The sequence below is a fragment of the Hemitrygon akajei genome, unplaced genomic scaffold (assembly GCF_048418815.1).
Source record: "Hemitrygon akajei unplaced genomic scaffold, sHemAka1.3 Scf000042, whole genome shotgun sequence".
Taxonomy (NCBI): Eukaryota; Metazoa; Chordata; class Chondrichthyes; order Myliobatiformes; family Dasyatidae; genus Hemitrygon; species Hemitrygon akajei.
Window position 1 is genome coordinate 1368079 of NW_027331928.1, and position 17004 is coordinate 1385082.

The window sequence follows — 17004 nt, forward strand, 5'->3', positions numbered from 1 at the left end:
CGAGCTGTCGTGAAAGGGGATTCGTTAATATGGGTAACAAACGGAGACTGTGTGGAGGAGAACGAGAGTCCTGGATGGTATGTTCCTGGGACCCATTTTCTATGTTGCGTAATTTTCATAGAATCTTAGAAAACCTACAGCACAATACAGGCTGTTCGGTCCACAGGTCTGTGCCGAACATGGCCCTGCCTTAGAAATTACTAGGCTTACCTATAGCCCTTCACTAAGCTCCATGTACCCATCTAAAACTCTCTTAAAAGACCCTGTTGTATCCGCCTCCACCACTGCTGCCAGTCGCCATTTCCACGTACTCACCACTCTCTGAGTAAAAAGCATACCCCTGACATCTCCTCTGTACCTACTCTCCAGATCCGTCAACCTGTGTCCTATTGTGGCAGCCATTTCAGCCCTGGGGGGAGAAAAGCCCCCTACTATCCACACGATTAATGCCTCTCAGCATGTTTTCCACCTCTGTCATGTCACATCTCATCCTCTGTCACTCCAGGGAGAAAAAGCCGAGTTCACATAACGTATTATCATAAGGCATGCTCCCCAATCCAGGCAACATCCCTGTAAATCTTCTCTGCACCCATTCTATGGCTTCCACATCTTTCCCGTAGTGAGGCGACCGGAGCTGGGCACAGAACTCCAGGTGGGGCCTGGTCAGGGGCATATATAGCTGCCACATTACGTCTCGGCTCTAATTTGTATTCCACGATTGATGAAGGCAGATACACCGGACGCCTTCTTAACCACAGAATCAACCTGCGCAGCTGCTTGGAGCATCTTCTGGATTCGGACTCCAAAGTCTCTCTGATCCAGCACAGTGCCAAGAGTATTACCATTAGTACTGCCAGATTATTGAGCTACCAAACAGAACCACTTCACAAGTGTCTGGGTTGAACTCCATCTGCTACTTCTCAGACCAGTTTTACATCCAATCAATGCACCGCTGTAACGTGTGACAGCCCTCTACACTATCCACACACCACCAACCTTTGTGTCATCATCAAACTTACGAACCCATCCCTCCGCTTCCTTATCCAGGTCATTTATAAAGATCACGAACAGTAAGGGTCCCAGAACAGATCCCTCAGGCACCCCACTGGTCAACGGCCCCCATGCAGAATATGACCCGTACACAGCAACTCTTTTGTGGGCAAGCCAGTTCAGGAGCCATAAGGCAATCTCACCTTGTACCCATGCCACTTTACCTCCTCAATAAGCCGTGCATGGTTACCTTATCAAATGCCTTGCTGAAATCCGTATGTACTACATCTACTGCTCTTCCTTCAGCAACTTGTTTTGTCACATCCTCATAAAATTCAATCAGGCTCGTACGGCACAACTTTCCCTTGACAAACCCATTCTGACTATTTCTAATCATATCATATCTCCAAATGTTCATAAATTTTGCATCTCAGGATCTTCTCCATCAACTTACCAACCAGTGAGATATCTTTGCTCCCTTTCTTGAATAAAGGAACAATATTTGCAACTCTCCAATCCTCTCGAACCTATCCCGTCTCCATTGATGATGCAAAGATCATCCCCAGAGGCTCAGCAGTCTCCTGCCACGCCTCCAATTGTAGCTGGGGTACATCTCATCCAGTCCCGGGGATTTATCCAAATGGAACTTTTCAAAAGCTCCAGCACAACCTCTTTCTTAATATCTACATGCTCAAGCTTTTCAGTCTGCTGCAAGTCATCACTACTATCACCGAGATCCTTTCCATAGTGAATACTGAAGCATTCATTAAGTACCTCTGCTATTTCCTGAGGTTTCATGCACACCTTTCCACTGTCTCACTTGATACGTCCTATTCGTTCACGTCTTATCCTCCTGCTCCTCAGGTACTTGTAGAAAGTCTTGGGGTTTTCGATAATCCTGTCCGCCAAGGCTTCAGATGGCCCCTTCTGGCTCACCTAATTTCCCTCTTAATATCCTTCCTGCTAGCCTTATAATCTTTTAGATATTACCTAGCCTTCCGACACTTTTGTAAATTTCTCTTTTCCTCTTGACAGAGTTTCGCCTCTCCCTGATCTCTTCCGAACGAGACCAGCTGTCTGTTGTGTAACAATATCAGGAGATGAACAGGACCCGGTGCCAATATCGACGAAAAGTCCTTGAGTTGTATTCGACCCTTGAATCCAGGACAATCGCGAATTCCCTTCAGGATCTGTGCCAGACCCACCTGTTTCAGGAATGCGTGCATCCGCAACCATAGCAGCTCTAGCCCCGAAAGCAAATTATTCTGCCAACGTTGACCAGCAGGAATGGTGAGGTAAAATCCCCCATCCCCCGATCCTACTCTCAAGGAGAGAGAGAGAGAGAGAGAGAGAGAGGAGAGAGAGAGAGAGAGAGAGAGAGAGAGAGAGAGAGAGAGAGAGAGGAGAGAGAGAGAGAGAGAGAGAGGAGAGGAAGAGGAGAGGAGAGAGAGAGGAGAGAGAGAGAGAGAGAGAGAGAGAGAGAGAGAGAGAGAGAGAGAGAGAGAGAGAGAGAGAGAGAGAGAACCACTAGACCGTCCGAACAAACAAACGGAGACCGTGTGGATTACCGTCACATCGTCCCACCACACAGCCCCACGGTCAGGCGCAGAGTTAAACTTCCTCCTTACCGTCCCTTAACACAGTCCCGTGATCAGGACAGAGTGAAACTCCCTCCACAACCCGCTTGAACCCCATTCTCAAGGGAGAGACAGAGAGACAGACAGAGAGAGAGGCGGACAGAGACAGAGAGAGACGTAGAGGAGAGAGAGGGAAGGAGAAGGAGAGAGAGAGAGAGAGAGAGAGATAGGATTACTCATCTGTGTTCTGGGCTATGCGTGTTGGGTCGGTGTAGTGGGGATCACCTCTATTGTCTGACTCCGCAAGACTAATCTTCTGGACGTTTATGAGGATCTATCTATGAAAATGGACAAGTGGAGTCAGTGGATGTAGTGTATCTGGACTTTCAGTAAGCCTTTGATAAGGTCCCACACAGAAGATTAGTGGGCAAAAATAGAGCACATGGTATTGAGGGTAGAGTACAGACATGGATAGAAAATTGTTTGGCTGACAGGAAACAACAAGTAGGGGTTAACGGGTCACTTTCAGAACGGCAGCCAGTGACTAGTGGGGTACCGCAAGGCTCAGTGCTGGGACCGCAGCTATTTACAATATACATTAATGATTCAGGTGAAGGGATTAAAAGTAACATTAGTAAATTTGCACATGACACAAAGCTGTGTGGCAGTGTGAAATATGAGGAGGGTGTTAGGAGAATGCAGGGTGATTTGGGACAGGTTGGGTGAGTGGGCAAATGCATGGCAGATGCAGTTTAATGTGGATAAATGTGAGGTTATCCACTTTGGTGACAAGAACATGAAGGCATTTACTATCTGAATGGTGTCAAGTTAGGAAAAAGGGAAGTACAATGAGATCTAGGTGTTCTTGTTTGTCAGATACTGAAAGTAAGCGTGCAGGTAGAGCAGGCAGTGAAGAAAGCTAATGGCATGATGGCCTTCATAACAAGGAGAGTTGAGTATAGGAGCAAAGAGTTCCTTCTGCAGTTGCACAGGGCCCTCTTGAGACTACATCTAGAGTACTGTGTTCAGATTTGGTCTCCAAATTTGAGGAAGGACATTCTTGCTATTGAGTGAGTGCAGCATAGGTTCACGAGGTTGATTCCCGGGATTGCGGGACTGTCAGGTGTTGAAAGATTGGAGTACTGGACTTGTATACATTGGAATTTAGAAGGATGGGAGGGGATCTGATTGAAACATATATGATTATTCAGGAATTGGACACGCTAGAGGCAGGAAACATTTTCCCGATGATGGGGGAGTGCAGAACCAGAGGCCACAGTTTAAGAATAAGGAGCAGCCCATTTAGAACGCAGTTCAGGAAAAAAAATAACCCAGTGAGTTGTGGTTCTATGGAATGCTCTGCCTCAGAAGGCAGTGGAGGCCAATTCTCTGTATGCTTTTCAGAAAGAGTGGGATAGAGTTCTTAAAGATAGCGCAGTCAAGGGATATTGGGAGAAGGCAGGAACAGGGTATTGATTGTGGATGTTCAGCGCTGATCACATTGATTAGCGGTGCTGGCACGAAGGGACCAATGGCCTACTCCTGCACCAATTGTCTACTTCTAGAAGAATAGATTATAGGAGCAGGGGTGTGATGCTGAAGCTCTATAAGGCACTGGTAAGAACTCACTTAGAGTGCTGTGTGCAGTTGTATGCACCTTATTTAATTAAGGACGTGCTGACGTTGGAGAGGGTTCAGAGAAATTTCACGAGAATGAGCCCGGGAATGAGAGGGTAACATTTGAGGAACGTTTGATCGCTCTTGGACTGTACTCCTTGGAGTGTAGAAGAATGAGGGGGGACATCATAGAAACATTTCGAATGTTAAATGTTATGGACGGAGTGGATGTGGCAAAGTTGTTTCCCATAGTGTGGGAGTCTGTTACGAGAGGGCATGACTGAAGGATTGAAGGGCGCTCATTCACAACAGAGATGCGAAGAAATTCATTTAGCCAGAGGGTGTTGAATCTCTGGAATTTGATGTGTCGGGCAGCAGTGGGGGCCAGGTCATTGGGTGTATCTAAGGCAGAGATGGGTAGGTATCTGAGTAGCCAGGGCATCAAAGGTTATGGTGAGAAGGTGTGGGAAGTGGGACTAAATGGATGAATGGATCAGCTCATGATAAAATAGCTGAGCAGATTCGATGGGCCGAATGGCCGACCTCTGCTCCTGAGTCTTATGGTCTTAGGTGTATCCAGCTGCAGCTTCTAACACTCCGCGTTGAGGAGTTGGAAATGGAACTGGATGAACTCAGGGTCATTAGGGATGCCGATAGGAAGGACATATTGGTATAACGTTAACATGCAATGCAATTCCAAAACAATCGAAAACACTTTAACACCCTCTCTCTGCATAATCCCTCTAAACCCCGTCAAACTTTCTCCCCTACACTACTTCCCGTCACCGTCACACACTGTCTGCAATACACCACTTCCGTCTCCGTCAACCATCCCTCAGTTCCAAGCAACCCCGTCTCCGTGACCCAAAAATCCTCCTGCACACTTCCCCCGTCTCCATTATCCCGTACGTACCCATACGCCCCTCCCCGTCTCGGTGATACTCTCCATGTGCTAAACGCTCCCCATCTACGTGTCCCACCACTCTCCTCCCACTCTGTGACACAGGCAATTGTGGGGAGTATGATGGAGAGATGATGGCTGGTGTATCACCTCCCACCGTACCATGGCTATCGATCGCCAGGATCTGCATCTCTCCACAACTCTGCATGCACAGGCCGGTCATGTGCTTCTACACCACTTGCATCAGTGTTTGCATTCTCACCACCCTTTCCCTGGCCTCCTCTCTCCTCCCCTTCCTTCCTCTAACGGCAGCACACAATCCGCTCACACACACGCACACCATCTCCGAGAGACATACACAATTCGAGACTACTGGAAAGACGAAAGGCTGGGTATTGGTGAGTGGGGGAAAACGAAGGAGGGAGAGGGTTTCGTACTTTTTTCTCATTCTAGTGAAGTGTACTGCGATGTTGCGGGAGGTACTTCACATGTCTGACTCCGGGAGTGAGATGAGATAATAATTGGGAAGCTTCGCTGGTTATCTGATCCTGGAAGAGTGTGTTGGGACGGTGTGGACGGAGCTTCACTCCGTGTATGACCCCGGAGTGTGTGTTGGGACGGTGTGGAGGGAGCTGCACTCTGTGACTGACCTCAGCTGTGTGTGATGGATCATTGCGGAGGGAGCGTTACTCAGTGTATGTTTCCAGGAGTGAGCGATGGGATTGTATGGGGGGATTCTCGCTCTGTCTGTGACTCCTGGCCATGGGTCAGTGGATTTCGGCTTTTAAGCTGACTCCAAGCAAAGAAATGGGAGCAAGAAAATGGTAACTCACATCCTCTGCTCCAACGGCTGCAATTTAAACACCCTTTTGTGACCCCACTCTCCTCCACTTCCTTCCTCTTTTCTCAGCACACCATTCCCCATTCCTTCTCTGTGATTCTTAAGTGAGAGTGTGAGCAGCATATATGTACAAATGTAATCGGTATGTCCGGGAAGGTGGTTTTGCAAAGTGAGGTCAGGGATTTAGCTTTGAAATTAAAGGACAGGACCACCACCCGTCTCAGTGTGCCCAGACCTAGGAAGACCATACAGATTAGGACGTGGTGTAAGCGGGTGGGATCTAAAATTTGGAATCATTGTATTTTTTTCCAAGGAAAGTGGGATCTGTATATAAGAGATGGAATACGGTTTACACCGGAACTGGAGGGGAACTGAGATCCAAGCGGGAAGGTTTGTCAGTACTGTGCATGAGAGTTTTTGGGAGAGTTTCTTAAGTCGAGTTGCAGGGGGGTGCGATTCAAAACTCCAGAGCAAAGAGCGGAGTCGCTATGGAGATAGATGATGTTAAGATCGTAGAAAAAGTCAGAGATCAAGAGTTTATACATAATGCGACTGGTGCCCTGAGCTCCGCATATTTCACTGAAGGACGCTTTAAAAAAGGCGGTTGAGCTCAGGGAATGAATCAATACAGTGAACTATGACATTGTAGCCATTGCTGAGAATTGGGTGTAGGAGGAGCAAGCAGGAAAGCACGATATTTCGGGTTTCCCTATTTTTAGTCGTGAGAAAGAGGACGGAATTAAAGGAGGAGGGGTGACATTACTAGGCTGAGAAAATGTCACCGCAGTGGACAGTCAGGACAGGGAAGACAATTCGTCTAAGTGGGGCTTTATGTGTGGAAATGACGAATAAGAAATGAATGGCAATGTTACAACATAGAACATAGAATAGTACAGCACGTTACAGTCCCTTCGGCCCACAATGCCGTGCCGATGCTTAAACCATGCCCTCCATATAAGCCCCCAGCTTAAATTCTTCCATTTCCCTGTCTAGTAGTCTCTTATATTTCATTAGTGTGTCTGCCTCCACCACTGACTCAGGCAGTGCATTCCACCCACCAATCACTCTCTGAGTAAAAACACCTTCGTCTAATATCCCCCTTGAACTTCCTACCCCTTACCTTAAAGCCATGTCCTCTTGTATTGAGCAGTGGTGCCCTGGGGAAGAGGCGCTGGCTGTCCATTCTATTTATTCCTCTTAATATCTTGTATACCTCTATCATGTCTCCTCTCATCCTCATTCTCTCCAGAGAGTAACGCCCCAGTTCCCTTAATCTCTGATCATAATGCATACTCTCTAAACCAGGCAGCATCCTGGTAAATCTCCTTTGTACCCTTTCCAATGCTTCAACATCCTTTCTATAGTGAGGCGACCAGACTGGACACAGTACAGTAAGTGTGGCCTAACCAGGATTTTATAGAGATGCATCTTTACATCGCGACTTTAAAACTATCACTCGACTTATGAAAGCTAACACCCCATAGACTTTCTTAACTACCCTAACTATTTGTGAGGCAACGTTCATGGAACTGTAGATATGTACCAACCCCTCCCCCCCCCAGTACACGCTACTCCTCCCCACTACCAAGTCTCCTGCCATTTACTTTGTACTCTGCCTTGGAGTTCGTCCTTCCAAAGTACCACCTCACACTTCTCCGAGGTGAACGTATCTGCCACTTTTCACTGGGAAATGTATAATCAAGCGTACACGTCCTATTGAAAGGACAGACAGGTGGGCAGAGGGGGTGGGCTGGCTCTGCTGGTGAGGAATGAAATTCAGTCCCTTGCGAGGTGTGACATAGAATCAGGAGATATAGAGTCAGTATGGATAGAACTGAGAAATTGTATGGGCAATTTGTCATCACCTTTGTTTCTTATGTTTCTTGCATTGTCGTACACGCACTTTAGCCCTTCTACCTAACTACCTTTACACCCTTTATTCTGTTTCTCTTTCCTGAAATGTTAGATCTGGCTTTACTCCATGCACTGTACTTGCAGCTCTCGCATGACCTTTATCATTCCCCACCTCACCATCTGCTCTAACACTATGATTCCCCTCCCCCCGCAAATCTAGTATAACTCCCCGGTGCAGCACCAGAAAACCTTCCTGCAAGGATGTTAGTCCCCCAGCAGTTCAGTTGCAACCCGTCCCGTCGGTACAAGTCCCACCTTCCCTGGGACAAGGCCCAATTGTCAAGAAACATGAAGCCATCCTTCCGGCACAAACTCCTTAGCCACGTATTTAGCTGCATTATCTTCCTATTTCTGGCCTCACTAGCACGTGGCACGGGTAGCAATCCTGAGATTGCAACCCTGGAGATCCTGTCCTCCAACGTTGCACCTAACTCCCTAAACTCTCTTTGCAGGACCTCCTCCTTCTTCCTATCCATGTCATTTGTCCCTACATGGACCGCAACATCCGGCTGTTAACCCTCCCTCATGAGAATACTGAGTACTCGACCGAGATATCGCGGACACTGGCACCAGGGAGGCAACAGACCATCCGGGATTCACGATCTTTCCCACAGAACCTCCTATCTCTCCCCCCAAACATCGAATCGCCTATCACTACTGCTCTCCTGTTTTCCTTCCTTCCCTTCTGAGCTGAGGATTCAGTCTCACTGCCAGAGACGTGACCACTACAAATTGTCCCTGGTAGATCGTCCCCACCAACAGTTTCCAAAACGGTATACTTATTGTTGGTGGGAACATCCGCAGGTGTGCTCTGCTCATTCTGTCTATTCCTGTTCCCTCCGCTCACAGTCACCCAGATACCTGCCTCCTGACATTTAGGGGTGAGTGTCTCCCAGAAACTCCTTTTTAGTTCCCTTTTTGCCTCACGAATGATCTGAAGTTATTATGCCCCCTAACACGGTTTGTCAGGAGCTGTATCTGGATGCACCTTTTGCAGGTGTGGCCATCAGGCACATTTGTGCTCGCCCTGACTTCTCACATATTGTTAACGGAGCACTCGACTGCCCTAACTGCTGCCTCCATTTCCTACACCTAAACTAATTAGATTAATTGAAGGAGATTACCTGGCCTTTCCTAATTGGGAGCAAGCTCGTCCTCAGCATCTCGCCGAAGCCTGTGGAGCCAAAACATTCCTACTTTGTCTCCCTCCACTACGTCCCCCGCTCCGTTAATCTGCTCGCTTTTTAAACTCTCCCACTGCCTCACGGGCCAACTATCACGCGCTTGCGCAGTCGTGCCCCGTTCAAACTGCCGAAGTAATCCTTTGTAGGAGGCGGGATTTATGCACATTTCGGGAGGTATAATATGTTTAGCAATAGACAGCATAACTTTGTCAAGGGCAGGACGTGCCTTATGAGCTTGATTGAATTTTTAGAGGATGTAGCTATACACATTGATGAAGGAAGAACAGTAGATTTAGTGTTAAAGGATTTCGGCAAGGCATTTGATAAGGTACCCCATGCAATGCTTATTAAGAAAGAAAGGATGCATGGGATCCAAGGGGACATTGCTTTGTGGAACCTGAACTGGCTTGCCCACAGAAGGCAAAGCTTTGTTGTAGAAGGGTCATAATTTCATAAGGCCTTTAACAAGGTGCCGCACATAAGGCTGCTAAAGAAGATAAAAGCCTACGGAATTACGGGAAAGTTACATACGTGGCAGGAAACAGAGAGTGGGAATAAATGGATCCCATTCTGTTTGGCTGACGGTTACCAATCGTGTTCCACATGGGTCCGTGTTGTGGCCGCTTCTTTTTACTCTGTATGTCAACGATTTGGATTAAGGAATAGATGGCTTGTGGCTGAGTTTGCTGATGATACAAAGATAGGTGGAGGGGCCGGTAATGTTGAGGAAACAGAATGTCTGCAGGGAGACATGGATAGATTGGGAGAATGGGAAAAGAAGTGGCAAAGGAAAGACAATGTTGGAAAGTGTACCGTCATGCACTTTGGTAAGAAATAAAGGGACAAAATATTATTTAAATAAGGAGAGCATACCAAATTCTCAGATGCAACGGGTCTTGGGAGTCCTCGTGCAGGACACCCTTCATGTTAACCTCCAGCTTGAGTCGGTGCTGAAGAATGCGAATGCAATGTTGGCATTTATTACCAGAGGAATCGAGTACAGGAGCAAGGATGTGATGTTGAGGCTCTATAAGGCACTGGTGAGACCTCACTTGGAACACTGTGGTCAGTTTTGGGATCCTTGTTTAAAAAAAAGGCTGAGCTGACTTTGGAGTGGGTTCAGAGAAGCTTCATTACAATGATTTCGGGAATGAGAGGGTTAACATATGAGGAGCATTTGACCGCTCTTGGACTGCACTCCTCGGAGTTTAGCAGAATGAGGGGGGAACTGATAGAAACATTTCTAATGTTAATAGGCATAGGCAGAGTGAACGTGGCAAAGTTGATTCCCGTGGTGGGGTAGTCCAGTCCAGCATGACTTATGGATTGAAGGGCGCCCATTCAGAACAGAGATGCGAATAATTATTTTTTTATCTAGAGGTTGGTGAATCTGTGGAATTTGTTGCCACGGGCGGCAGTGGATTTCAAGTAATTGGGTGCATTTAAGGCAGAGATTGATAGTTATCTAAATTGCCAGGGCATCAAAGGATAAAGTGAGAAGGCGGGGCAGTGGGACTAAATGGGAGAATTGTTTAGCTCAAGATAAAATGTCGAAGCAGACTCGATGGGCCGAAACTCCGACTTCCGCTCCTTTGTCTTATCGTCTTATGGATGCAAAACTGGGCTGAGAAGTGGCAGATTGTGTTCATCCCAGGTAAGTGGGAGGTGGTTCATTTGTGTAGGTTAAATATAATGGCAGAATATATTACTAATGGTAAAACTTGCAGTGTGGACGATCAGAGGGATCTTGGAGTCCGAGTCCATCAGACACTCAGAGCGGCTGCGCAGTTTGACTCTGTGTTTAAGAATACGGTGCATTGGTAATCATCAACCGTGGAATTGAGTTCAACAGCGAGAGGTAATTTTACAGCCCTATAGCACACCGGTAAGACCCCCCCCCCCCAATTGTAAAACTGTGCTCAGTTCTGGTCAACACACTACAAGGATAATGTGGAACCTATAGGAATGGTACAGAGGATCTTTACAAGGATTTTGCCTGGGTTAGGGAGCATGCCTTCTAGTAATAGTTTCAGTGAACTCGCAGTTCTCTCCTTGCAGCGACGGAGGATGTGAGGTGACTTGACAGAGGTGTATAAATGATGAGAGGCATTGATCGTGTGGATAGTTAGAGACAACGCCACCAACATTACTCTCTTCGGCAAGGTTATTCACAGCTCCTTGTACATTCTCATACAAACCGCCATATAGCTGAACGCAATCAAACTGCTCAGAGAGGTGTTCGCGGGTTCCACATCGTCCTCCAATGTAGTCTGCAAACTGGACCTTGTTAAAAGCCTTCTTAAATTCCATGAAAGTTACATCTACTATCCGTGCGTGATCTACCTTCCCCGGTCAAATCAGACCGACAATTCTCCCTGCGTCTCACGCCATCTGATACCTCCCTCCCCTTCTATTTTCCACGCTCCCAATCTCCTCCTCTCTTTCTCTCTCTCACCACTCCAGTTCATGTCCGTCTCTCCCAACCTTCCATCTCCTAGGGTGTCTAACATCTTGGATATTCTTAATGGACATGTCTATGTTTGTTACACATCCCAATACAAAAAAATAGCTCATACACAATCAAATCAACCGGTCATTTCTCCCTGTGTCCCACATGATTATTCTCGACGGATTTACCCTGTTTTACCGAATTGGACTGTAAAAGAACTTATCCCGCGATCAAACAGAAATAAAGACACAAACATCGGTGTACGGTTAACCCTTCAATAGGTGATCCTGTTGCCTTACGACTCCGCCAATATCAGGTTATCTCTTAGATTTATATAGTGAATTTTGGGCAATAGCCAACAGCCAAATATACTCAGTGAGCGATTTCAAGAAGCATTTGTTGGATATCAGACAGTCTACGAATGCTTCCGGTCGGTGCACAAAATTAGAACTGCACGTCTGCAGTCAGTTCCTCTTTTACCAAGACAGTGTTGGATAAAAGTTAACACTACCTCATTCTTGGTATGCAATGCTGCTAGCTTTTGTCAGCTCGCACAAGCAAGTTTCAACAAGTTTCTGCATCTTATCCTGTGACCTTCGTGACCTCAATCTTCAGCTAATCCAACTTGGCAAAAACATTTATTTTTTTCACATTCAGACAAAGTAACTTATCATGAGAACGTAGGATTTAGAAGCAGAATTAGACCATTTGCCCCATAGCGTATGCTCCACCATTTCATCGTACCTGATATAATTTACTTCTCAGCCTCAATCCCCTCCCTTTTTCCAGTATTCCTTCAAGCCCTGACCAATCAAGAACCTCTGCCATAAATATATAAAAAAAGAAAGCTTTGACCTCCACGGCCGCCTGTGCCAAATAAATCCACAAATTCACCACACTCTGGCTGAAGAAATGTCTCCTTGTCTCTGTTCTAAAAGGACGAGCCGCTCTTCTAAGTCTTTGTCCTCTGGTCTTCGACTCCCCACCATAGAAACTATCCTCGCCACACCACCTCGATCAAGGCATTTAAATATTCAATAGATTTCAATGGGATCACTCTTCTTCCGTCTAACTTCCAGTGAGTGCGGGTCTAGAGATATTCAGCACTTCTAATATGACGCCATTCAATCATGGATTCATTTTTGTGAACCTCGTTTGAACCCTCTCCACTTTGAGCACAATCTTTCTAAGATAAGAGGCCCAAAACTGTTCACAATACTCCACGTGAGGCCTCACCAGTGCTTTATAAAGTCTCAGCATCACACCTTTCCTTTTATATTCGAGTCGAAATGCTGACATGCATTTGCCTTCCTCAATACAGACTCAACCTGTGAAGGTTACATCATCGGCACAACATTGTGGGCTAAGGGGCCGGGAATGTGTTGTAGATTTCTATCTTCAACCTGAAAATTATCCTTGAAGGAATCCCGCACAAGGGCCTTAAGGTCCCCGTGAATCTCTGATTTGTTTTCTTTCTGTTTTCTCTCCATTTAGAAAATAGTCAACCCTTTCATTTTCTCCCAAAGTGCATGACAATGCATCTTTCAACACAGCAGTACATCTGCCATTACTTTGACCTGTCTAAGTCCTTCTGTAGCTTGTCTACTTCCTCAAAACTACCTGCCCCTCCACTTATCCTCATACCGTCTGCAAACTGTGGAGCCACGTTCATGGAACCACAAACAATAGCTCCAAACAAGATCCCTCTGCTCGTTGACACTGTCTTGTCTTTAATAGTGTGCTGTATCTTTCTATTTGTCCGGGTTGAACTCATCTGCCATTTCTCCAACCACATCTGCAAGGGATTTCAGCAGAGCAGCAATGGCTTTTGTTTCTAGGAAAAGATCAGGAAGGTGCAGGACATGTGTGTTCCAAAAATAAAGAAGTTCTCAGTACTCAGGAAATATCCAATTCTGGCCGAAACGGGAATGAAATAATCGGTTCGGCTCCCGACTTCGTTTGGGTGGACGTTGTACGACGTTTACAAACAGTACACAATATGAGAGGAAACGACTCAGCTTTATAATTTGTATATATGGTTTGTGAAGCAACATGTAAAAGGGGCACATTCTCATGATACAGTCCAAAGTGCAAACATTGGAGCTCACAATGTCGTCCACTTGCTCCCGTCGAGCTTTTGCGAGCTTAGCCGACCTTCGGATCCACGCTCCTTAGACAACTCCGTCCAGAGATCATAGAAACATAGAAACACATAGTTCCTACAGGACAATAGAGGCACATCGGCCCACAAACTCTCTGATCATGTCCTTATTATTGAACTTCTCCAGGGTTACCCATTGCACTCTATTTTTTCCTGAGCTACATTTAGCTGTCCACGAGACTGTTAAAAGAGCCTATTGTACCAGCCTCCACCAACATCGCCCAAAGAGCATTCCGCGCACTCAACACTCTCTCCGGACCCTTGAATTTTCCTCTGTACCTACTGCCAAGCACCTTAAACCATTGCCCTCTAGAGCTATCCATTTCAGCCCTGGGAAAAAAACCTCTGACTATCCACAAGATCAAAGCCTCTCATCATCTGTTGCACCTTATCAGGTCGTCTCTCATCCTCCGTCGCTCCAAGGAAAAATGGCCGGGATCACTCAAGTTATCCTCATAAGGCATGCTCCCGAAACCAGGGAACATCCTTGCAAATCTCCTCTGCATCCTTTCCATCGTTTCCCCATTCTTCCTGTAGTGAGGCGATCAGAACTGAACACAGTCTTCCAGGTAGCGTCTGGCCAGGGTCCTATAAATTTGCAACATTGGCTCTCGGCTTCTAAGCTCAGTCTCACGATGTATGAAGGTCAATACTCTGTACGCTTTCTTAACCACAGATACAACCTGTGCAGCTGCCTTGAGTGTCCTATGGACTGGAACCGCAAGATCCTTCCGATCCAACACACTGCCAAGTGTCTTACCATTAATACCATATTTTGCCACCATATTTGCCCACAAAAGTAACAGCCTTACTCTTACCTGAGTTAAATTCCATCTGCCACTTCTCAGACCAGATTTGCATCCTATGAATGTCCCGCTGTAAGCTCTGACAGAGCACATAATTGGGGGTATCTACAACACCCCGAACCTTTGTATCATCCTCAAATTTAAGAACCACAGCACCAGATCCCCATCCAAATCATTCATGCAATCACGTAGAGTTGAGGTCCAAGACCATATCGCTGAGGAACTCCACTGTTCACCGGCTCCCATGCAGAATATGACACGACTGCAACCTCTCTTTGCCTTCTGTGGGCAAGCCAGTTCTGGATACACAAAGCAATGTCTCCGTGGGCCACGTGTCTCCTTACATGGGATACATTATCAAATGTGTAGTTAACCCACAAAAGGAGAGGTTGCAATTAATTTGCTATTGGGAAATAAACCGATCGGAGAGATTTTTGGAGATAGTGATCATAATTCTATCTCCTTTACAATAGCATTGGAGAGAGATCCGAATAGACAAGTTAGAAACTCTTTTTGTTGGAGTAAGAGGAAGTATCAGGCTATCGGAAAGGAACCTGCAAGCTTAAATTGGAAACAGATGTTCTCAAGGGAAAGTAGGGCAGAAATGAGCAAATGTTCAGGGGTTATTTGTGTGGAGTTCTGCATAGGTACGTTCTAATGTGACGAGGAAGTTATGGTAGGGCACAGGAACCGTGGTGTACAAAGGCTGTACAAAACCTAGTCAAGAAGAAAACAAAAGCTTACAAAAGTCTGAGAGAGATAGGTAATGTTAGAGATCTGGAAGATTATAAGACTAACAGGAAGGAGTTTAAGAAGGATATGAGGAGAGCCAGAAGGGGCCATGAGAAATTCTTGGCGGGCAGGATTAAGGAAAACCCCGAGGCTTTCCACAAGTATGTGAAGAGTAATAGGATAAGACGCGAAAGAATAGGACCTATCAAATGTGACAGGCGGAAAATGTATATGAAACCGGAGGAAATGGCAGAAACTTAAAGAATATTTTGTTTCGAGTATTCACTGTGGAATAAGGATCTGGGTGGTAGTATCAATCACTTGCAGCATGTTGATATTAAGAAAGAGGGTGAGCTGGAGCTTTTGGAAAGCATCAAGTTGGTAAGTCGCCGGGACCGGATGAGATGTACCCCAGGCTACTGTGGAGGCGAGGGAGGAGATTACTGAGAACCTGGCGATGATCTTTGCAACATCAAGGGGGACGGGAGAGGTTCCAGCGGATTGGAGGTTTTCGGATGTTGTTCCTTTATTCCAGAAAGGGTTCGAGATAGCTGAGGGAATTATAGACCAGTGAGTCTTAACTCAGTGGTTAGTAATTGGATGGAGAAGATCCTGAGAGGCAGGATTTATTAACATGTGGAGAGATTTAATATGATTGGGAATAGTCAGCATGGTTTTGTCAAGGACAGGCCGTGCCTTACGAGCCTAATCATTTTTTGAGGATATGACTAAACACATTGATGAAGGAAGAGCATTAGATGTTGTGTATATGAATTTCAGCAAGGCATTGCATAAGGTAACCCATGCAAGGCTTATTCAGAAAGAACGGAGCATTGGGAAAGTAAGGAAGTATGGAATCCAGGGAGAAGGAGAAGTGAAGGAATAAGTGAGTTGGATGAGGAAATATATGGGAAGAGGAGGAAATAAACCAGTTAAGGTCGGATACAGAAAGAAGGTGTAGAGGAGAGAGGAAGTGGAGAGGGAAGGTGCGTGATAGAGAAGTCGTTGAGGTGGGTGAGATGAGTGGGGCAGAGGGAGCCAGTGCCATGCGAGGGTGGGAGAAGGAAGAGAGTGATTGAGGGAAACTAAAGGAAGAGGGAGAGGGAAGGAGGAATGTGTGGTGGGAGAGAACGGGAAGCTCGGAGGTAAGATGGGAGGAAGGGTGGAGAAGGGATGGGGAAGATGGGATGAAGGAGATGAAGGCGGACATTCGGAAGGGAGGGAAATACAGAAAGCATCTGTGAGTGTGTAAGCACATCTGCGTGTCTGGGCGACAGGAGTTGGTCGTGGAGAGAAGAAAAAGAGTGGGGAAGATGGGGGAGGGTGTGGAATAAGATAATGGGGAAGAGGAGACAGTGGGGCAAAGGTGGACAAGAGGAGGTAGAGAAAAGAGCAAGGGTTGAAGAGGGGAGGAAGATGGGATAGAAAGAGATAGAATAGGGGGAGGGAAAAAGGGAGAATGAAAAGGGGGCGTGGGGGAAGGTTGTCGAAGAAGAGACAGAGAATTCTACGGAATAAGGAGGTAGAGAGAGAGTGCGCCACTGGACGAGGAAGCGACAAAGCCTATGAAGGGACCGTGTTCCTTCCGCCCTCTTCACTCTACATACCCCTTTTCTCGCTCCCTTCTCCCCAGTCTATCCATTGTCACCCACATCTCTAACTCTACCCGACCACGAATCCTCCCTCCTTTCTCCCCACTCTTATTACTCTTCCCCCAACCACTCTCATTTCTCACGACCACCCTCTGCAACACCCTCAATCTCTCTGCTCCCCGCACTTCCTCCCCCTGCTCTCGGTTCCTCAGTTCATCAGCTCTTCATCAGGCGTTGTTT